Consider the following 16,866-nt stretch of genomic DNA (forward strand, 5'->3'; position numbering starts at 1 on the left):
TTTAACCTTGAAAGTATACATCAACAAAAAATTATTGTTAGGCGACTAAAAAAGTAACTATCATGTGTTATTAATAAAATTCTCTCATAAAAATATTTTAATAGATCATATGTTTGTCAATTTTTTTAATTTTACTAAACATATATTTACTTATAAAAAATTTAATAAAGTAAGATTGAAATAATATTCATGTAACAAAAAAATCCGACAAAATCAAACTAATCCAAACTGATATAGTTGGTTTGGTTTGATTTTAATAAAAATCGAACCAACCCGGTCTATGTACAGCCTTACTTTCTATATTATATACTATATAATATATTTTTATCTAGGTATTTTACTTATAATTAAAATAAATTTTAAATTATTTTATTTATTATTTTTATAATATATCCATACATTTAATTTTTTTCATGGAACTCAATTTTTTTAATCATATTCAAGCATGAACATATTTTAAATATAAAAATGATTAAAAAATATTTATTTATTAATATTTATTTTTTAAAAAAAGTTTAATAAATGATAGTTTTTTATAGTCAATAATAATTTTAAAAAAAGTTTTAAAGATATTTGTGTTTAATATTAAGTTTTTAAAACTTTATCTGTTAATATTATTTATTTGAAAGTATTAATCTGATGTGGTATTTTGCTAAATGTGGGTATTTTATTTATTAAATTAATGGGTATGGCTTGGTTGATAAATCAATGAGCTTTGATTTTTTAATTTTTATTAAACATAATTAAGAACGTGGACTTGAGATTTGTTCACGCTAATGTTACTAAAAAATTCAATGATGCTACTTATATATCTTGAAAATTAATATTAAGAAAAAATTAAATGTACGAATATATTACAAAGATAATAAATAAAATAATATTAAGTTATTTTAATTATAAGTAAAATACCCGGATAAAAGTATATTATATAGAAGGTATTACATAAATGGGAGGATTCATAATGTCAAGGGCATAATAGACTTTTCAGGTGAAAGATTTGTAAAATCTGGTCAAAGTGATTATTGTGATAACTAGATCATAGTAAAATAATTTTTGTGTAACAAAAAAGAAAAATGACTTTTGGGTAATGAACCCAAAGTTGAATGACTTTTACGCGACAAAAGAAAGAAAAGTAACTTTTGAATAATAAACACAAAGTTGAATGATCACCCATGAAATTTACTCATTATTTTTAGGTGTGTTTTTAAAGTAAAAAGTAGGAGTATATGTTTCGGTTCAAAATTATATTTGTACTGAATAATTACATAAAAGATTGAAAAAGGAAATAATGAACCGGACATACTAAATATTATATTACATATTCACTAAACATACGTATTTAGTAGAGTAGCATTTTTGGAATTGGAAATTATCAAAAACTCGAACCCCCACCCCACCCAAAAAAAAAAAAGAAATTATCAAAAACTTTTAACCATATACATTTAATAGTTTAAGTTAACTGGATAGTACTTTCGCCTCCTCCATTTTTCTATTATAGTTTTCTTTTTTTAAAATCTTTTGCTATTAGCTAGTCAGGAGAAGAATAGGAAGTTCACAATTAGTTACTACAAATAGGTAAGATAATAAACTTGAATGTCTTAAATTTACTTTAAACATTCATCAAAAAGAGTTGAAACCAATCCTTTTGGAAAACCGCACACTTGACTTTTGTATTATTGAAAAATAGAATAGAGAGAAAACTATTATACTCCTATAAAAATTAAAAAATATTATAAAATAAAAACTGTAAAGTAAAGACAAGTATAGAGAGAAACTGATATATTATTCAAACTTCAAACTTCTGTACATAATGAACTGAATTCTCCTCTATTTATAGAACAAAGGAAGCTACTGTGTAAGCTGCTACTGCAAGCTGCTGTGTAAGCTGCTACTGCAAGCTGCTTGTAAGTTGCTGCTGTGTAAGCTGCTTGTAAGCTGCTGCTGTGTAAGCTGCTTGTAAGCTGCTGTGTAAGCTGCTTGTAAGCTGTTGCTCTAAACTGTTGTGCCAGATATAGATAATCTTCTATCATGGGTAATATTTATTCATAACGGAGTACCGAAAAGATAAGCTTCTTCAGGAGGCTTATTTCCAATAGAGTACTAAATAGATAAATGTATTTATGGCGGAGTCTCATATGGATAAACTTCTTCAGGAAGCTTATTTACAATGGAGTACTAAATGAACATCCATAATATAATATATTCATAACACTCCCCTTTGGATGTTCATTAAAAGATAATGTGCCTCGTTAAAACCTTACTAGGAAAAACCCCGTGGAAAAAATCCTAGTGAAAGAAAAAGAGTACATATTTAGTAATACGCATTGCTAGCTGCATCATTAAAAACCTTATAAGGAATACCCTGTGGGAAAAAACCTTAATAAGAAAAAAAGAGTACATAGCGTATTTTACTCCCCCTGATGAAAATTTTGTTTCAAATATTTAAGTCTCTGCATTCCAATCTTGTATACCATCTTCTCAAAAGTTGAAGTTGGTAAAGATTTGGTGAATAAATCTCCGAATTGTCACTTGAACGGATTTGTTGCACATCAATGTCACCATTTTTCTGAAGATCGTATGTGTAAAATAATTTTGGTGAAATGTGCTCTGTTCTATCTCCTTTTATAAATTCTCCCTTCAATTGGGCTATGCATGCAGGATTATCTTCGTATAAAACTGTGGGTCTTTTCTCACATTCCAAATCACATTTTTCTCGAATAAAATGAATTATTGATCTCAACCATACGCATTCCCTACTTGCTTCATGAATGGCTATTATTTCAGCATGATTTGAAGAAGTAGCAACAATAGATTGTTTTGTGGAGCACCATGATATGATAGTACCTCCACATGTAAACACGTACCCGGTCTGAGATCTAGCTTTATGGAGATCAGATAAATAACCTGCATCTGCATAGCCAACAAGATCTGTACTATCTTTGTTAGCATAAAACAAACCCATATCAAAAGTTCCCTTTAAATATCGCAATATATGCTTAATCCCATTCCAATGTCTCCATGTAGGAGAAGAGCTATATCTTGCTAGTAAATTAACAAAAAATGCTATGTCAGGCCTTGTAGCATTAACAAGATATATAAGTGTACCAATTGCACTGAGATAGGGTGTTTCAGGACCCAGGAGTTCCTCATCCTCTTCTGGAGGTCGGAACGGGTCCTTATTCACTTCAAGTGATCGAACAACCATTGGTGTACTCAATGGGTGCGCTTTGTCCATGTAAAAGCATTTTAAAACCCTTTTTGTATAGGCAGATTGATGCATAAAGATCCCATTTGCTAAATATTTAATTTACAGTCCAAGACAAAGTTTTGTCTTTCCAAGATCTTTCATCTCAAATTCTTTCTTAAGATATTCAATTGCCTTTTGGAGCCCTTCTGGAGTTCCAACAAGATTTATGTCATCAACATAAACAGCAAGTATAACAAATTCTAATGCCATTTTCTTTATAAAAATACATGGACAAATAACATCATTTATGTAACCCTCTTTTAACAAATATTCACTGAGGCGATTATACCACATGCGCCCAGATTGTTTTAAACTGTACAAAGATCTTTGTAATCTGATTGAGTATATTTTTCGAGAATATACTTCAGGCATTTTAAATCCTTCAGGGATTTTCATGTAAATCTCATTATCAAGTGACCCGTACAGATAAGCTGTAGCCACATCCATCATATATATTTCAAGCCTTTCACGTAAGGTTAAACTGATGAGATATCGAAATGTTATGGCATCCATAACGGGTGAATATGTTTTTTCATAATCGACTCCAGGTCGTTGTGAGAATACTTGTGCGACAAGGCGAGCCTTGTATCTTTCAACTTCATTTTGCTCATTCCTTTTTCGCACAAAAATCCATTTATGACCAACTGGTTTTATACCAGCAGGTGTTTGGACCACTGGTCCAAAGACCTCTCTTTTAGCAAGTGCGTTCAATTCTGATTGAATTGCCCCTTGCCATTTTGGCCAATCAGATCTTTGTTGACATTCTTCGATAGATCGGGGTTCAAAATCCTCACTATCTTGCATAATGTTAAGTGCAACATTATATGCAAAAATATTATCCACCACTATTTCAGATCGATTTAAATTAATCCCATCACCAGTAGAACTTATTAAAAGTTCTTCGCTCACTTGAGTCTCGGGTTTATTAATTTCTTCAGGAATCTCATAACTAATCAGATCTTGGGTCTCTTCAGGAGATCTCTTCATAATATCATTTTGATCATTTTTCAATTTTTTTTTCTAGGATTTCGATCCTTAGAACCCATAGGCCTACTACGCTTCAGACGTGCTTTAGGTTCACTAGCTCTCATGCTAATAGATGGTCCTGCTGGGACATCAATTCGAATAGACACATTCTCTGCAGGGATATGTGACTTAGTTATCCTTTTCAAATCAGTAAATGCGTCTGGCATTTGATTTGCTATATTCTGTAAATGGATGATCTTCTGGACCTCCTGATTATATATAGTGGTACGTGGATTAAAGTAAGATAATGATGAAACTTTCCACACAATTTCTCTTTTGATTTCCTTTTTCTCTCCCCCTAATTGTGGGAAATTTATTTCATCAAATCGACAATCTGTAAATCGAGCAGTAAATAAATCTCCCATCAATGGTTCAAGATAGCGAATAATAGAGGGTGATTCAAACCCAATATATATTCCTAACCTTCTTTGGGGGCCCATATTACTGCGCTGTGGTGGTGCTACTGGCACATATACAGCACATCCAAAAATTCGTAGATGGGCAATATTTGGTTCATGACCAAAAACTAATTATGACGGAGAATATTTATTATAATATGTTGGTCTGAGACGGATAAGTGATACTGTGTGCAAGATAGCATGGCCCCAAACAGTAGTGGACAATTGTGTTTTTATAAGTAGTGGTCTTGCTATCAATTGCAGTCGTTTAATAAATGACTCTGTAAGGCCATTTTGAGTATGAACATAAGCTACCGGATGTTCAACTTTTATCCCAACTGATAGACAGTAATCATCAAAAGCTTGAGATGAGAATTCTCCAGCATTATCAAGGCGAATAGCCTTTATAGGATAATCTGGGAATTGTGCCCTTAATCGAATTATTTGGGCTAATAACTTTGCAAACGCCAGGTTGCGAGATGATAATAGCCACACATGAGACCATCTTGAAGATGCATCTATTAGGACCATAAAACATCTAAACAACCCACTTGGTGGGTGAATAGGTCCACATATATCCCCATGTATACGTTCTAAGAAGGTAGGGGACTCAGTGCCAACCTTCATTGGTGATGGTCTAGTGATCATTTTGCCTTGATAATAAGCATCACAAGAAAATTCATTATTTGTAAGAATCTTCAAGTTCTTTAATGGATGCCCACTCGAATTTTCAGTAATTCGTCTCATCATTATTGATCCAGGATGGCCCAAACGGCCATGCCAAAGCACAAAAGTATTTGAATCAGTAAACTTCTGGTTTACGATAGAGTGTGCTTCAACTGTACTAATCTTTGAATAATATAAGCCAGAAGATAAAGTTGGTAACTTTTCTACAATGCATTTCTGGCCAGAAATATTCTTTGTAATACAAAGATATTCCACATTCATTTCATCTATTGTCTTAACATGATACCCATTTCGTCGGATATCTATAAAACTCAACAAGTTTCTTCGGGACTTGGAGGAGTACAATGCATTATCGATAATAAGTTTTGTTCCCTTAGACAGAAATACAATAGCTCTTCCGGAGCTTTCAATCAAACTTATATTACCAGAAATTGTAGAAACATATGCTTTTTTCTTATGCAAATAAGAAAAGTATTTCTGATCTTTGAATATGGCATGAGTTGTTCCACTATCAACTACACAAATATCTTCATGATTGGTCTTTGATCCAAACATAATTTGAGGATTATCCATATTCTTCAAAATAACATAAACAAAATAAATATGATAGTAAATATTATAACTTTTATTTATGTACAACAATTACATAACTATACTATCTACTACAAATAACAAAAATTAAAATATTTACATCTCTACAGATTCACTACCGATCACATGACTTGTTTCTCCTTCTGGGAGTGCAAAGTAATCAGCTACATCCAAATGCATGAAGTCTAAATTATCTTCAAAAATAAAATTTGCTTCAGCATTTTTCTCTGTCTTCTTCAGGGAAGCTTGATATAGCTCAACCAGGTGCTTTGGCGTACGGCATGTACGTAACCAGTGCCCTTTTCCTCCACATCTATAGCATGCATTTTCTGGCTTTGCTTCTTGCACCGCTTCATGCTTTTGTTCCTTCCTTTTCCACTGTTGGTGGTGAGGAGGGTTCTTTGGTGCATTATTATTACCACGATTAGAGTTTTCTCCCCGACCACGGCCATAACCACGACTGGGGCCACGTTCTCTTCCACGTTTAGCTTGGTGGAAGTTCGTCTCATTCACTTCAGGGAATGGACAAGAACCAGTAGGTCGGCTTTCCTGGTTTTTCATTAATAGCCCATTATGTTGCTCGGCCATAAGAAGATGTGAGATAAGTTTAGAATATTTTTTGAATCCCATCTCTCGATATTGCTGCTGCAGGAGCATATTCGAGGCATGAAAAATGGTGAAAATTTTCTCCAACATATCATGATCAGTAATATTATCACCACATAGTTTCAATTGGGAAATAATTCTGAACATAGCAGAATTATACTCACTGATAGATTTAAAATCTTGTAGCCTTAGATGAGTCCAATCATAACGTGCCTGTGGAAGAACGACCATCTTCAGGTGGTCATATCTATCTTTCAAATTACTCCACAGTATGACTGGATCTTTAACAGTAAGATATTCCATTTTCAGGCCCTCATCAAGGTGATGGCGTAGGAATATCATTGCTTTGGCACGGTCTTGGTTTGATGCCTGATTTTTATCTTTGATGGTGTCTGCCAGACCCATCGCATCAAGATGAATTTCGGCATCAAGCACCCAAGACATGTAGCTTTTGCCCGATATATCCAGGGCTACAAACTCAAGTTTAGAAAGATTTGACATTATTTAGAAAAAGAAAGTTCGTACCTCTGATACTTTCAAAGTATTTTCTCGAGATGGCAGAGTCTCGTTCTGATAACGTGTTATAAAATAAAGACTGTAAAGTAAAGACAAGTATAGAGAGAAACTGATATATTATTCAAACTTCAAACTTTTGTACATAATGAACTGAATTCTCCTCTATTTATAGAAAAAAGGAAGCTGCTGTGTAAGCTGCTACTGCAAGCTACTGTGTAAACTGCTACTGCAAGCTGCTTGTAAGCTGTTGTGTAAGCTGCTGCTCTAAACTATTGTGCCAGATATAGATAATCTTCTATCATGGGTAATATTTATCCATAACGGAGTACCGAAAGGAAAAGCTTCTTCAGGAGGCTTATTTTCAATAGAGTACTAAATAGATAAATGTATTTATGGCGGAGTCTCATATGGATAAACTTCTTCAGGAAGCTTATTTACAATGGAATACTAAATAAACATCCATAATATAATATATTCATAACAAAAAAAAATGTACTCGTGTAACTTTTTGTGGAACATACATGTCCAAAACAAATTCATTTTTACGTTCAAGTGGAGTACACATTACATGTTCTCGCCATTATTTTAAAATTACTTCCGGTAAAACCATGTTTACAATCTTAATGCAAAATTGGCAGTGGCACAATTGCCGAGATGAAAGTGAATTCTATAAGATGAAATAGTGATAACAACGCAATATGCTAATCATATAGTCCTACTGTATAAGGAATATATAATGATGCTATTTTGGTGAAAATAGGGAACCACGTATATTGTACACTTGTAATTGACGAGCACAAAACACAACACGAAATTAATGCTCGCTAGCCAAAGATAGTATAATTTAATTATCGTTTCCACATGAATTGGATTGAAACAATGTTCATGTAATTTCTGGCTTAAACACTATTCAGGATGATTAACACTTTGATTTGAAATGATTACTAACTATAATTAACTACTAAATTAAGATTACTTATAATTAGATTGATCACAAAGAATGAGCATTCAACTAAAACGATTTGTAAACAATACGAGAAATAAGGGATGCAACAAGGTAGGTGTAGGATAACTATTCGGGAACTAGCTCTGGTTGAGTTGACTTCTAAGGTTCTATTGATTCTCACGAATTCACTCGATAATTAGGTTAAATATAAGGTCAAGATTTCTCTTACGATTAAATCCGGACTCTACAGAATAACCTAATATGAAGAACGGTGAAGATATGCAAGAACACATTAATGGCGTAGTCTCAGAAAAATATCTCTCAAATATTCTCCTAAATTTGTTTATCAACAATTCAGAAAGCTCTCTCGATTATTACTTAGACGAATCACCAAATTAAACCAACCCAAATAATGCACGGATAATCACCCAAAATACTCCTCTTTCGATTAGATAATTCGGCGAACAAAATTGCAATCAATTCAAAGCTTCGTAAACGAATTCATACAAAATAACTAGAGTGAAAATCCACAAATATCAATCAAAACATCATATACGTCAAACCCTAAGGTAAACTACTCTATAATCATGGAGAAAGTCATTACAAATAGAGTTAAAAACTAAGAAACTATGAATTCAATAATCTAAACTTGGGCGTTGAGTTGAGGAAAGAATGATGAATCCTTGTGCCTTAGAATCTCCAATGCTTTCCAATCTTCCGTAGGTCAAAAGTCATCTAAAAATCATATTTTTGGTGTATTTATACCATGTAGAACGGGCCCCAACGAAACTACCATTTCCAAGCCGAAGTGAAAAAATTGGACAATGAAATATACTAGCGCGATGCCCTACGCCGCACTAGTGGGACTTTTTAAAGTGCAGATTTTTGTCAGACATGCCACTTTGTGCTGCCGCACCGCGGCTCGCGGCCCCCCATGCAGCGCGGTAGTGTAAATATCTTTTCTACTTTTTGATATTCAAACTTTGTTCATGACCCCCAAACGTGATCCCAATTTAATTCATTGGGCTTTTACTTAGACTTCAAAGCTCCAAATCATTCAATTTAGCTCCAGAATATCTTCTTAACTCAGAATCATCTCCTACAAGGCATAAAATGCGTAATAAGTGCAATTCATCATCATTTTAGCTTAAATACGAATAAAGTGAAGTAATTAGAGTGCAAAATACCTGCTAAAATACGAGTTTCTAGTCTACCATTAACACTCCACACTTAAACCATTGCTATTGCTCGTCCTCGAGCAATCAAACTACATACGATGTTTTCATCAAATAACTGCCCTATCTCATTATGCCAAGAATAACTAAAGCAGACTAAGTACCATATTGTAACCACTCAACCTCAGGACTCAACTCACAAGCACCACATATTTTTTAAAACTTGCTCACTTACTCTAATACAGAAGCCAAAGACTTTACCTTTCTTTCGCAAATCATGTGCACTCACACCAAAAATAGAGAGTAGTTCCACACACAATAAAATTCAAGAACTATTAGTAACTCAAGATAGAAAGAACTCACTCACTCTCATAAATAGAATTCATTTGCTAATGAAAACGTACCATAGGCCTGCCCATAGTGTAATACACTACTAATTTAAGTTCATTCAATCAAGATCAAGTAAAACTTAATTCATTTGTAATGTAGGCCGCAGGTAGGATATATTTTGGATAATAGTGACTGCATCTCCCTAAGCACTTTAATACACATACATTAACATTTCAAACACCACACTTTTGTTGAACCATATCCCAACTTTCACAAAAATAATAGCACTAAACTCTCAATTTCTTTAAACATAAACAAACACAAACAAGATGAGAACTACCACTAGCAAGGAATCATTTTTTTTCTTTGTAATAGATACACAAACTCTTTTTTTTTTTTGGTAAGTTCTGATTTTTTTTTCAAGCAAATTCACTTATTTTCAGTTCCTTACAAGTGACTCTCACAATTTTTTAAACAGCGCAGCTTTGTCCATTTTTCTCAATTTCACTCAAAAACCTAATCATACCTCCACTTAGCTTTTAGCAAACTCATGACTATTTTAAGTGTTCAACAGAGTTAAAAAGTTCAAATAGATAGTTCTTTCAAACAAAAGGGCCAGGCTTAAAATGTGGCTGCCAAAGAAATAAGATTTTAGGTTCAACAGGGCTAAATAGGATACATATAATTAGGTGGGTAAAAAGGCATATATGTTTGGCTCAACAAAGAAATGTCTCTATCACTTTCTAGACTGAGCAAGATTGTTATTTTGCTTTGTAAACACACGGGGCAAGTTCTGGACATCAAATGGCATGCACAGAATATCAATAAACCTTATTTAAACCTTGGCATATAACTTACTCAGGACCGGATCTATCCCTACTCTCTCGTCAAAGCAATTTAGAATAGTCCAAATCAAACATTTTAAGGCACTTATAGACGAGTCAAGAAATGATCTTAGGCGTCATAACTAAGGCACTCACTACTCTCAAGGCATAGCAAGTCAAGAAATATTGCTTCACATTAGCATAATGACACTAGATCTCCTACTCCTAAGAAAATAAAAAAACTAACTACACCCGATTCAAGTAAAACCCTTGAAAAAGAACCATGACACAAAAAAAATAAAGGAAAAATTGTTACACTACCTAGAAAATAAAACAAAATAAAGACAAATTTTTTGTTGTCAAAATTTTCCATTTTTTGTGTTTTAGTTTTGATTGTAAACTCTCAAGAAAACTGTCTAGGAGATCCTTCGTCGGGAAAAGTCTATTTGTTTTTTTCTAAAACAATGACGAAAAGTATAAAAAAAAAATACATACATCTTTACATCTCCCAACCCACACTTTAAATTATGGCATGTCCCCATGACACACAAATAAAAAGTAAGAGGTAAAGAAAACTCCCCTAATTTTTTTTATTTTTGATAACTTATAAACGCAACCCCTAATTCTGAATTTATTCCTCCTTTTTTCTCCTTTGGATTTTTTATAGAGCTCATTAAGCCAAATTTATTAATTGATATCCGTAAGACGCACTCTTTTTTTTTCTTGCAAGATGATTCCCAACTTAGTTTTGCATTCTTTTACGGGATCACTACATGCATCTTCCTGTAAATTTCCAAACATAAAATCCATATGATCAATGTTAGAATAAAAAAATAATGAAGAAAGGTCACCCGGATATTCTTCTAGTATGTCTAGGACCACTTGTTTCTCATTCTCTTCTAATAAAGGTTGTAAATGTAGAAAGGTGGATGAAGGTTTGAACTCTTCTTTTATTACTAGCCTCATCTTCAATCATCTCAATTGAATAAGAGTCTTCTTGCATAGTGGAAACTCCTCTCTGTAGATGTTCATCCTCTTGGGTAGGCTTATTCTCACAAGGTATCTCCTCCATATATTCACCATCACATGGAATGAGCTTTCTGAAAGTATATTTACTATTTGACTCACTTGTATTGTTAGGTTCTTAATGGCTTCATCATTTTTTATAAGTCTCTTTTCAACACTATTCATGAACTTATACATAATCTCTTCTAAACTACCATTCTCCTATTGAGGTAGTTGACTCACTTCACTTTCATTCCAATCATAATAACGGTATTCGTTCCATCTAGAGTTAAGATTGTGCCCATATGAAATATCATACCTGTAAGGACTAGAAACAGAGTGAGATTTTTCAAAAGATAAACCATCGGAGGAATACTTGTCTGCTTGACAATTAACCCATAAATGATTTTCACTACATTTAAAACAAATATCAGACTTATGATAGTGTTCAGCTGCTAGCTCTGCAACTGTTTTCTTATGCTGGTTATGCTCCATATTCACGTCATTAAGGGTTCAATATCAAGAGTAATTTTTTTTAAAACCTTTCTCCCTAGCACTTGTCAGATACTATAAAACAAATTTTGAAGATAAGTCAACTAATAAAAAAATAAAGAGGAAATAAATAAATAAATAAAATCTAATTCCCGAATTAACATCAAAAATTATTTTGAACACTATTGATTGTCAATCCTCGGCAACGGCGCCAAAATTTAACGAGCGCAAAACACAATACGAAATTAATGTTCGCGAGCCAAAGATAGTATAGTTTAATTATTGTCTCCACAGAGATTTGATTTAAATAATGTTCAAGTAATTACTGCTTAAACTCTATTCAGGATGATTAACACTTTAATTTAAAGTGATTACTAACTATAATTAACTACTAAATTAATATTACTAATAATTTGACTTGATCACAGAGAGTGAGTGTTGAACTAAAACGGTTTGTAAACAATATGAGAAATAAGGGTTGCGACAGGATAGGTGCAAGATAGCTATTCAGGAACTACATCTGGTTGAGTTCATTTCTAAGGTTCTAATGATTCTCACGAATTTACTCGATAATTAGCTTAAACGCAAGGTCAAGATTCATCTTTCGATTAATTCAAACTCTACAGAATTACTCAATATGAAGCACGATGAAGATATGCAAGAACACGTTAATGGCGTAGTCTTAGGAAAATGTCTCTCGAGTATTCTCCTAAATTGGTTTAACCAATAATTCAGAAAGCTCTCTCGATTACTTAGACGAATCACCAAATTAAACCAACCCAATGCACAGATAATCACCCAATATATTCCTCTTTCAATTAAATAATTCGGTGAACAAAATTGCAATCAATTCAAAACTCCATAAACGAATTCATGCAAAATAACTAGAGTGAAAATCTACAAATATCAATCAAAATACTATATCCGTCAAACCCTAAAGTAAACTACTCTATAATCATGGGGAAAGTAATCACAAATACAGGTAAAGAATAAGAAAATATGAATTCAATCCAAACTCGAGTGTTAAGTTGTGGAAAGAATGATGAATCTTTGTGTCTTAGAGTCTCCAATACTTTCCCAATATTACGTAGGTCAAAAGTACTCTAAAAATCATGTTTTGATATACTTATATCATGTAAGAACGGGCCGGACGAAACTATCATTTCCAAACCGAAATGAAAAAATTGGACAACGAAAATACACTGGCGCAATGCGCCCTATATCGATCCCTGCGTCGCACTAGTAGGACTTTTCAGATAGTTGATTTTTGTTAGACAGGCCACTTTGCACTGCCACGCCGCGCCTCGCGGTAGTGCAAAAATGTCAGAGTAATTTCTTGGGCTTTTACTCAGTCTTCAAAGCTGCAAATCATTCAATTTAGCCCCAGAATATCTTTTAAACTCGGAATCATCTCCTACAAGGCATAAAACACATAATAAGTGCAAATCATCATCATTTAAACTCAAACACGAATAAAGTGCAGTAATTAGAGTGCAAAATACCGGCTAAAATACGAGTTTTTAGCCTAGTATCAGCAATCACCGTACAAAACATGGTAATTAATTTGAGTATGCTAAGTTATGATTTATATATAAGGAAAAATATTCAAATGTGGTGTTTATGTCAAGTAATATATATCATATTATATTATAAGTGAGAACACTTTTAGGGTGAAAGTTAATTTACTAAATTAACCTTCAAAAATAGAAAGACCAATTTAGCCAAAAGTCAACTTATCTTACATCAAATAATTTATTTTATTACATAGTAAATGCTACTATATTATTGCTACAGTTAATGTGGTTATAAATAATCTCTTATCGCATTGCATTTTCACCTCCAAACTATTCGTTAAGAACTTTTGGTTTTCTTTGTTAATGATTCATCTGATCCGTTTCAAAAAGTCATCAATTACCAAATATTAATTGAGAATCAGGTAAATTCCTCAATCTTTGGCCTTTAGGATCTCATAGCACCACATATAAATATTTGAGAAACTCTGCATCAAATTTCAAAATTTAATTCTTCTTTCTTCATATTTGTTTAATATTCTTTTTTCAGCTTCACCTTTGTTTAATCAACTAATCTTTTCTAAAGACTCATTTTCATTGAGGAATTAACAGGCAGTCAACCTTTGGAGGAATGCTCAAGGTGGTTATTCAAGAAGAGGTACTAGAGCTTAATTGAATTAGAACAGTAGAAAGTCTTTGATTTATTAATTTTCTCTAAACTTTTATTTTGTCAACTATTATTTGTTATTTTTGGGAAATTACAAGATTTTCTCAGTTTCTCTTATAGTGTCTTCTATTCATCTAAAAAGGGTAAAATGAAAATCGCATCTTCATGATATTTGATTATAGCACCAAACACTCCATTTGAATTCAAGAAATTATTGTACTTATTTCACTTAAACTCATGCAGCTTTTGAGAAGAATAGCATTATTTAATCTTGCGAATACTCATTTTTTCTTTTTCCTAACGCTCCACTACTAGAAATAAAATTAGTCGCAGTTTATAACTGCTTGAATGTGATCAATAATTAGCTTACTTAAACGAATTTATAAATCAATAATATATACATTCATCACTTGTTAGAAGAAACAATAGAGGAAAGCATTAAAATTGCAGATTTGATAGGCCAGTTTATTTTTTCCCTTTTTGTTATTTCCTATGAGGGTTAAACAATACATTATTGTTTATGCACATTTTTATACTTAACTTCTTTTCCCACTCTTGGGACGAAGTGATGTTGATTTCATATGCATATGTGATCCCAAGACTAAGATGATTATATTGTACACTTGGCGTTCAAATCATATATACACTTGCATTTTACTTAAAATCATTTATAAGAAAATATTAGATGAAATATGATTATATCACCTGATTGTACCTAATAACATAATAATTAATCTCATTCATCGTATCCAAAGGCAAACCTATGATATAAACTCTATAGGTTCAATTTTTAAGGTTTTTAGTTTTAAACCTATTATATTTTTGAAGTTATGAGTTCATGATTTTGTACTATTCTTAATTATTACTCCTTCAGAAACGGTTTTCATTTTATCTTTATTTCTTTTTTCACGGTAGTTAAATTTTTGTAGAGTCTATTTGTATTCTTTATTTCACTCGGTAACTCTATAAAAGTGCATAACAAATAAGTTTTTGCTAAATTATTATACTTTGCCTAGATGACCTAATCATTTGAAGATTAGTAGAATAATCTATTAGCTAATTAACATTTTAGCTTCCTTTTCTTTCTTTCTTCACTATTTCTTGTTTTTTAAATAATTCTCTCCCTCTTTTGGCTCCTTTCTTCGGTTGCATATTTCACTTGAAAGTTTAGAAGCATTGTTTTTTTTGGGTGTTTTTCTTTTTCAAGAATTCATATACAAAATAGTTAATGATTCATTTTGATTAGTGGCCAAGATACCCGATTTAGAAAGTGTATTATGCCACTTATTATTTGGTCTATTTTAATCCTTTTTATTACTATGCGAGTTTAGTAATATATAAAGTATTAGACTACATGATGTGTAATGGATGTTAGATTTGACACATGATTATCGAGTAATTCTTATACAATTATATAAATTATATAATTCAATTCGTTTGTCAAATTTATAGATGAAGGAGTCATAATCTTGAATCAGACAAAGGGTCCTTGTACGTCCAATAATATAATTGTTTTTGCAACTTTACACCATGAAATTGATTATGATATACTAACCACCCTAAGGAAAACCTATGTTGATCGAATTTCTTTACAGCTTTTACAAATTACAACTTTCATTCGTCAACAACTTCTTGATATGTATGCAACTATAAAAGTAAAAATGCTACAATTTCTTAAAGACAAGGCAAAAACTTCTAGACGTGAAGTATCTACAACCATAGACAACGTTGCTCATATTCAAAATGTAAATTACATATTGTCAAAATATAAAAAAGCAAGAAAATTACCAAGTTGAATATTTGGTATGGCAATCGTATTTACGTAACTAATATCAGTTACGTAAATACGATTGCCATACCAAATATTCAACTTGTCTCCTCTCTCCCTTGAGCAAAATGCTAATATCTAAGAATCATAATCACATGGAACAAATGCATGTTGGGAGTCGGAAGTCTAAGAATCATAATCCATGTGATTTGGGATTTTCACACGTTATCGTAATCCCCTACCCTTGAGCAAATTCACCGGCCCCCAACCCCCCTCTCATAAACTCTTATTAATCTTCTTCTGATATTGAAATATGATAATGTGACTTGTAACGCTGTCAATTCTATATCTCATCTGATCTCCACCTAATCTTTTACATAGGTTTCAGTATCCTAGTGATTAGTGTTGAATGGATTGAAATAGATCTTCATCTCTCTTTGATCTCAATGTTTGGAATTCCTTATACCGAAATATCAAATATCTAGCTAGTTTTGGTTTTGGTTTCTTCAAATCCTATTTGTAGACCCAATGTAGTACTGATATTAATTCCACCTTTCCTGACACGAGTCTTAATGAGATCATTCTATCACCCACTTCATTTACTTCTACAAATTTATCCTCAAATCAAGGTTCCATAATAACAAGTAAACCTTAACTTTAAGAACAGGTTCTGAGTGGTTTCCTTGCGAGGATGTTCGCAGCAACTAACCCTTTATCCATTTATATTTATAATAATAATAATAATATATGTGAACCATCATATCTTAGCATCAATGCACCAGCCTATTTTCTCAACCCACACTCATCCATCATACATGATCTTAGCCCCTAATTCAACGCTGCACAAGCATCAAACACTTCCATCAAACAAATAACTTAGTGACATAGTAACACAACTCAACCAACAACCAAGTTACCTCATAACACTAGCAGATCCCATGATTTAAACTTGTTAGGTTCAACCTTTAATATTTTCAGCACTAACTCATTGTACTTTTACAATTGAGTTTTGATCTAATATTTGTTGAAATTTTAGTAAATACTAATAATATACAACTATGCTCTCACATTCAGATG

This window comes from Nicotiana tomentosiformis, chromosome 3 (genome assembly GCF_000390325.3).
Source record: "Nicotiana tomentosiformis chromosome 3, ASM39032v3, whole genome shotgun sequence".
Taxonomy (NCBI): domain Eukaryota; kingdom Viridiplantae; phylum Streptophyta; class Magnoliopsida; order Solanales; family Solanaceae; genus Nicotiana; species Nicotiana tomentosiformis.